Source organism: Corvus moneduloides, chromosome 7 (genome assembly GCF_009650955.1).
Source record: "Corvus moneduloides isolate bCorMon1 chromosome 7, bCorMon1.pri, whole genome shotgun sequence".
NCBI lineage: Eukaryota > Metazoa > Chordata > Aves > Passeriformes > Corvidae > Corvus > Corvus moneduloides.
Window position 1 is genome coordinate 24,780,934 of NC_045482.1, and position 8,496 is coordinate 24,789,429.

Sequence of the window (8,496 nt, forward strand, 5' to 3'; positions counted from 1 at the left end):
CATGAGGGTGCTGGCTCCCGCTGTGAGACCCACGTGCTTCACTCAACCTCCCAGTGACTTTTCTGAGGAGTTAGGACCAATGCAAGGCATAAGTGGCTCTGACTTTCCCTCTCCCTCCCTCTTAGCCTACCACAGTATGGCTGTGAAAGGAAAATAGGAAGATTGCAGAGAAAGCCACATGCCCCAGGTTGTGAAACTTGGTTCACAAGAGGCTGTGGAGATTCCCTCTTCAAAAAAAAGAAAAAGGGAGGGGGGCAGGGGGAAAAGAATTGAAATGATGGTTTGGACCAAGTTCAGGTCTTTGATGTGTGCTCTGAGTCTGGGAGCCCAAGAGACACTTGTACGTTGAAGGCCTCACTATTTCTGTACTGGGCACAGATTCTGTTTTCCCTCACCTCCTCCCTGGATTATTGCATCTGCTCTTATTTCAACTACTTTTTTCAGACGTATGCTTTAATACTGCTTTTTATGCATCTAGTTTAATAGCACTCATTATTTCCTTTAACACTGAGTGAAACAATCCTTAGAGCCAGTCTCAACATACGGACCAGTGTGTCCCAGGGCTGTTCATCAGATGGTGGCAAGGACTCTCGCTGGGGCATCCATGAGCAATGCTCTGCTCTTCCAGGCAGAAAGCAGGGCAGAAAAGGGAGGCAGGATGCTTCCTAGGGAAAACAAGGGGAAAGGATGTGTTGTTCAAAGGGTGAAAATGCCTCCCATCACCAAGGAGGTAAGGGAGTTAGGGTGGCAGACTGGCAGTGAGGCCATTCAGCTCTTGCTCTGTTGCAATTACTGCACAAGTGAGAGAGCAAGGGGACCACCGCTGCAAGCCATCTGTCAGGAGTACCAGGGAGATCTGTCCCTGGCTCACGAACACCACCTGTGTCTCTCCGCTGTGATGGCTATGCCTGTCTATCTTAAGGGAGCCAGCAACTGGAAAGCAGAGGAGGAAGATGGAAAAGGGGAGGTAAAGAAGCTGTTGGTCCTGGGTGGACAAACGGAGAGATAATTATTGCCTTTAGAATCCTAGGGGACAGGTAAATTGCAGAGGAAGCTGTAATATGCCATAAAATTAATATCTCTAGTTGAGGCTGTGATTTGTCACAGGCAGGAGAGTTATGAATTTTAGTTCAAGAGTCGGTATTATTTTAGTTTACCCTAGAGGATCAGGATTCACAGGCTGGAGACAAAGTGGATTTTGTATAAAAATGTTTCCCCACTAGTAAGAGGGTGTTTCTGTTCTTCACTGAGGGGCTTGTGTAATATGCAGTTTTAGGGAGGGCATTTGGTAGAAGACATAAAATGTATCACATTACAGGTGAGAATATGTGAGATCCAAAGTTTTGATGTGTCTGAAGTAAGAGAGCTCTGAAAATGGAGATAACTGGGTCAATGACAAAATGTGTTATTTTAATGCCTTTAAGGTTTTGCTTCTGATGAGTATTTGGGTCCTCACACCTCTGACTTTGGATAGGAGAGGGGGTGTTAAGCAGGAAATGTCAAGCAAAGGCAATGAGAGGAGAGAATAACTTTGGCTGCAGCGCAAGGGAGACCCTTGTCATGGGTTTCAGCACTGCGGGAGACTGGGGAGGACAGTGGCCTCAGAGAGAGGCACCAGAAGAAGGAGCTGGTTGGAGAAAAGCAAAATGCCTTTTGACATCTCTGTTCTCTTCTCTAATTGCTACACCCCTTTAAATAAATAAATATCCTGTGACACATGAGGAACAGTCTGACTTGTGGGAGCTACTCTGAACTGCTGTGTTCATCCACTAGATCCACCCGTGCAAGAGCATGCTCCCAGACCGGAAGGAGGCACAGCTCAGTCCAGAGCCATGAGAGAGCACCCTTTAATACTTCTTTGCCTTGAGCAGCAGCTTTAGACAACCACCCCCAGACCTGCATCCTGCACCCCACCTCTGCTGTGCTGGGGACTGGGTTAACAAAACAAGGCACTGAAATTCAGCCTCAGAGGAGGTGACAAATTGGCAGGTCAAGCTGGGACGTGTTTGTGGGAGCAAGCTCTGTCATCGAGGGAGTGAAGCCATCCGTGCTCCCTGCACATGCACATTGTCCTCTCCATCCCACTGGGGACAGAGGTGTCCCAGCAGCAGCTGCAAGTCACAAAGGACTTGTTGCAGAGGAAAAGCAAAGGCCAAAATACACACACAGGTTGCCCTGCAAGAGCTGATCCTCCTGCTTGTCAGCAGTGTAACCGTCTGGAAAAGTATAATTATTATAAATGTAATTAATAGTGATCTGGGAAGATTATAACTTTCTCTCCCTATTCTTCTTTCCCCTTCCCCCCGCCCTTCCAACTTTCTGGTTGTGCTTATTTTGGCAGCCCTAAAATAGTAATTTGATGCAAACTCTGGCCACAAATCCAGTGGAGCTTGATAGGCTTTAAACGAGGGGAGGGGGGATAGGCAGGGGTGATGGCTTTAATAACTGTTCTTGGAGAAAAGCCACTGATGTGTTTTCATTACTCAGAAGAAAAAGCAAGCCAGAAAGAAAACAAGTGGTAGGACAGCCATTAGAAAATAACTATGAATAATTATAGAGTGGGGGTAAGGAGAAGTCCAGGGAATTACTTCAGGGATATAATCATGAGCCCACATCCAGGCCAGTTACTGGTAGCTGAGAAGAGGATGTATCCAAGCAGGGTTTGAGGGCCCCTCTGGTTTGGGTCCATCTCCATCCAGTCTTGCATGAGCCAGTACCACCATCACAGAACCTGCTGTCCCCAGTGTCTCAGGAGGACCCCGAAATGCTACACGCATTTCTGACCTTACAGCACTCTGCAGACCTTCAGGGATGAGGCTCCATGCATGTGTCTGGGGTGGGGTGGAGACAGGATATTTCCCTTTCATATCAGGGAAGCTGAGGCTCTAAGCTGCAGCCTGCATTAATTCGGTGAGGACCTTAATTGTCCTTTGAAAAATATAACTGCTGGCTGTGGGTATTTAATGAAGACAGCTGTGCACAGGCATCCCACCAGCAGAAAGCTCTGCAAAAAATCAAGGTGTGATAGTCACAGGTAGGAGAGTTCTCCCTATTTAAAAGGACTATAAATGGTAACAGCCAGCACTTGCTATCCACAGATCCCAGAGTAGTTTGGATGTCCCTGGAAACTTCTGCAGCACCTCAGCAGAAGAGACAGGCTGTTTTTTGAGAGCTCTTCAGAATCAGGTTATAGGGATCATGTTTCCTCACCCCTAGAACACCTCCAAACCATCCATACCCACTCCCGTCATGGTGCAGCCAGACACCCACCCATGAGACTCTCCATGAAAATTACGCCTCCCTGCCCTTCGGACAGGGGTTTTGGTGTGTTCCTGGTGGTAACATTCATTCAGACAAGAACATTTTCAGGCACATGGCATCACAAAAAGAGATGAAAAGCCTATATCCATCTTGGCTCATGCACAGAGCAGAAGGGAATCCAGAGTGGTTGAAAGATGAAAAAAGAAAAAATAAAATCAGCAGGGCTTCAAGAGGTTATTTTCATGCCAGCTCCTCAGGCGCTATGCAAAGGTTCAGGAATGAACGTGCACAGAGCAGGCTTGGAGGGAGGTCACAGTCAGGAGTCATTTCCTCAAGGTAAAGTACTCCTCACTGTTTTTCATGGGGCCAGCAGCAGGTACATGACCACAGAGGCAAAGGACATCCCACCTCCACCCAACACAGCCTGCAAGGGACTTGAAGATTCTCAGTCAACTCCGAGCATATTTTCTACCTTGAATCATTATCCAAATACTTAGAATATGTAAAACCTTACAAGGGCAGAAAGGAGTATCCTTTATAGGACAACTCCTCCTTCTAGGAGATGGCCCTCTCCTGCCACAGCAACAATCTATCGTATCTCTGTGTCACCCATCACCATGGCACCCACATGCACAGCAAGGTTTCTAGAGCACCTTAGTCTGTGCTAGAGAGACACGGCAACCCCCTGTATTTTATTGCACTACAAGGTAAATAATTAGACAATACCCCCAGAAGACAGCAGGCTAGGGCATCTGTTCAAGTTTCCCAGAGACCATCTGAATTTATACTCTTTCTTTATTTACACTACTTTTTCTCCTGGTTATTGATGATGTTTCTCATTTGTTTTTATTAGATGCAGGTGTTTTCTGCACTTCAGCTGGGAGCACTTTCCCTTTTCAGCCAATTTCAGATCTACTTTGTGTCTCAGTCACCTTTTGACTGTGATACTGGAGAGACAGAAAAAGAGAAAAGGAGATACTGAGTTTTGCTGCCTCAGCAGATGTGTGTTAAAGTGTTTAGTGATTCAGCCAGTGTGTCTGCCTGAGGCCAAAGGAGAGGCATTGTCTGAATCTAAAACAATTAATAACAAAAAAACAACGTGGGCAGCATGAAGCGGGGGAAGGTGGAGGTGGAAAGTGAGTGAATCACATGGATATTTCCAGCTTGCAGAGCACCTCGACAAGGTCTCCAGCCACTTACAAAGACAGCCCTTTAAGTCCACCCTGTCCCCTCTGAGACATGGGAACCTCAGCAGCCCTGTTGCACAGACAAGGGAAACTGAAGCTCCTTTTGCAACTCATCCCCAGTCATCGAGCATCTCTCCCCAGAGCCAGACTGCACTTTCCCAATGCCCCAAGGAATGAGGAACATCCAGGGCCCCATGGCCATTGCATGGCCAGTGGGGCAGAAGACTCACAGCCCTACTTGTTGCTGGGCCATGCCCGTGCTGGGAGGGGCACTGAACCACTCACCCCACACTCGGCTCCTTGAGAGCCACCAGCAACACAACGACCTCTGCCTTCCGCTCTGGCCAGGAAGGTGCAAAGGGGAACCCCTGTTGTCTGCTCATGATGAAACCTCTGTCTTTTCCCCATTAGCAGAAGAAATTAATTTCATCTGTGCTCAGGCAAGAGGAATTTGTCCCCTGAGGTATTTCTGCCTCTATCGTTTAAACATCCAGTATAGGCTCTATGCTTCAGTCCTTGTGAAAGTGTCTGAGGAAGGACCTCCTGATGCCCAGGATCTGATGTCCCTCGCTTACTGAATCCCCCCACTTTGCACCCCAAGCTGACCCGTGTGGGCCACTGGGAGGTGGAGGCACCCCAGTCACCCATCACCACTGCAAATCTTGGCAGCTGAGCCCTGATAATGTGAAACAGAGCCAACACAGCCCCGCAGAACACCCAGGCGCTGATCTGGTGGGGGAGACTCCATTTCTACATGCGGTTTAAAATTGATACCCCCATGAGGCATGTTAGAAAGCAAAACACTGATGCTGTCTTCACTGGAAGCATCGGTTGCTTTGTTTTTTTAATGACACAGAAAGCTGCTTGCAAAGAGATAATTTCATTCAGCCTAACCCTTGCTGGATGTGGAAGGAAGTCCTTGGAGGTGACTCTCCAACGTATCCAGTATGCCACCTAGCCCTCGCTAGCTCTACTACATCCACTGCTGTGGGATGGGCTGCTGGATCCTGCTGGAAAGGGGCTCCCAGCATGAAGCTGAGAACACTTGTTGGGGTTATCATCACAAGCAAGAACGTACAGTCCAAGGGAGAACAAGTATCTTGGGAAGAAATCACATTTTACTTTTGACACTCAACGCAGTCTCCACGCAAAGTGAAATACTATGTCGATATCTGCACCTCCTGCTGGTGCTCATCTCTCCTTTCTACACCTCTGTCTCAGACTTGTCCCATCAGTTCCACTTTTGTTGCTTGTCATTTTTCCCTCCAAGAATTGTAGAAGTATTGGCTTTTTATATTTTTCAGAATGATGCTTCAAGCACCTGATTTCACAACTATTCAGTGTTTTTTAAAGCTTGCTCATGAAAAAAAATTATACATTCTCCTGTATAAGCATTATTTTGCTAAAGACTTTCAGATCTACAAAAACTGGACAGTGGTTTTGGAGGGAGAAGAAAAAAAGTATCTTACTTTTGTATCTGTCATTCAGCTCTTAATCTTCCTAGATTGCTTGAACATTTTTTATGTTCTAAGTGCTTCCAAAACACACAGATTAGCCCAAACTGATTAAAGTATGTGTCCCATACGCTTTATCATACCCAGGAAAGTCAGTGCTTTTGCATATTACTGAGACTATCATAATGAAGTGTAACATATCTGATACTTTAAGAACAGTAACTGCTTTCCAAATAATTATTTCTCCTTTTGCAGCAGAGCTGTATGTAACACATAGAGCCTATAGCAAAGAAATACAGTAGAAGACACTAATAGAAACGTTGGTTTCCTCTGAATACTCTCTGTTCACTCCCCCGAAATAAGAGAGCATGTCTTATAAACATAAAACATGATTGTGATCTCCCTTGGAAGAGCACAAGCCAGGAGAAATGTGATCTTTGTTAGCTGCAGGCTCTCCTACAGCTCACGGCCAGCCATACGCTGCACACTGTCCTGTGGCTGTCTAATGTTCCCAGGGTAGTGGGGGTTTTTCGGTGTCAGCAGAAGATGCCATAAAGACAGACCTTGTTAAGAGCACAGAGAGCACAGACCAGGGGGTCATCTGCAACTCCATCCCAGCTGCTGGGCTCAGTGGTTCAGTACAGGTGGTAGCTCTAAGATCCCCATGGCTGAGACTGCTTTCATAAAATGGGGGGAAACCTGCCAAGAAGGCACCTCTCATCGCTAAAATATTGTCATCTTCTGGCTGAGGATACAACTCAGTTTCCAGGCAAGCTTTTGTGGATGAGCGTCCTCGCAGCACAGCACAGGAGTGAAATGAGGGTGGCTGCAAGACAACTTCACATGACCTGGGTTTTGGCCCAAGAGAAATTTCCCGGACAGCCCTAAGTTAGAGCAGCTTCCCCTGGGATCCCTCGCAGGATCTCTGCCCCGTGGCAATCCACCCGTGCCCAAGCCTCCCATGCCAGGGCTTGCAGCTGGGCTTGATGGAGGCAGTTCTCTACATGCCTCACCATTTTGTGTCTCGCAGGTAGGAGTGGGAATGAAACCTCTCCTCCACCCCTCCAGATACTCTCACTGTCTCTCTACCAGGTACTAATACGGGGCACTCTGTTTCTTACAGGGTGGATGAGAGAATGAGGAAAGTCATTTTTCTCCTGCCCTAAGCCCTCTCACAAAGTGCTTCCAGATCTCCAGGTGAACAGTGCTCACTCTCTGCCTGGTGCTATTTTCTGCAAAGCACTAGTTCAGACCAGTGGCAGATTCTCATAAAAAACAGCGGCAGGATGCAATTAATATGCTGTAAAAGTCCTAAGTGTCAACTGGAGAAACCGTTTTAAAGCACTTCTAGATAAAACCCCTGGGGAGTGCTTTTCTTACCTTAAAGGTGCCTATTTTTTTGCAGTTAACTGTGATCTAAGCAGAGATTCAGGTAGTAATAAATAAAATCTCTGGAAAAACTCTTGGTAGAAAGAAAAGCAAGGAAACACCCAACCAAGCTTAGAAATGCAGCCTTCTTTTTTGAAGGGCAAGGGGTAAGAACAGGAGGAATTTGATCTTTTTCTCCTGAGTCCACATGGGGTAGAAAGGAAGTAAAACAAGGAACACCGGAGAGGTGCAAAGAAAGCCTTAAGCTGGAAATTTTGGAGAAGAAAGAGTTAATGCTTTTAAGCAACCATCCGTCCTCTTACCATAGATAAGGGTGCATTCTAGTGGCAAAATCCATGCAATGCAGCTGCCCAGATGACTGATCTAAAAAGAAACCTGGAGAATATGAAGCTTTGGAGGAGTGTGTGCCTGTGTGGAAGGGGGGTTGACCTGAATCGCACATAAACCTCGCTCAGAATTAGCTCATCCCTTTGAATTTTCCACTGCCCTGGTAGATGCCCCCGTGCTTGAGTTTCTGAGCAGACTCCCACTCTTGCTTCAGCTCACCCCCCTGCTCCAGGTGTAACCCCTGAGCACAGCTGCGGGGGCTGCACACCCCAGTTTTGGAGATTCCCTTCCCTGCGCTTCCAGCTTCCCCGCTCCTAGCGATGAATGAGAACCAAGGGAGGCAAGTGAGAAGGACCAAGGCCGGGAGAACTGTAACCCCGAGGAATGCAACGGTGGAACAAAAGACAACAAACCCCAAGCTGCCCAGGACAGGGGATGAGCCCTGCAAAGCGCTTTTTTTTTTTTTTTTTTTAATTCCTCTTTTCTCTCTCCCCATTTTGTGCGGGGCAAGAGGCACAAGAATGAGCTAAAACGTGCAAATTGGACTTCACATGGCAAAATTCCCCTTCTTTTCTGGCATGCCCTAAGCAACAGCGAACTTTTCCAAAGAGGAATCTAACACAGTCCTTACAAGCAGCCCAGCCCTCCCTCTACTCATTGTCCGGCCGTGTTAACCCTTGCAGTTTAGGGGTGTCAGGGGCTCACCCCGGCACAGGGCAAAGCCTCACTGCGGTTTTAAACCTAGCCCAGGGGCAGAGGAACAGGAGAGGAGGGCAATGCAGCCGTGCCCAAGCCTCCCATGCACACACAAAGGTTGCTTCCTGGGCCCGGGCGGGCGACAGTAGCTCCCTGGCAGGCACCCAGCCATCTCCTCCTGC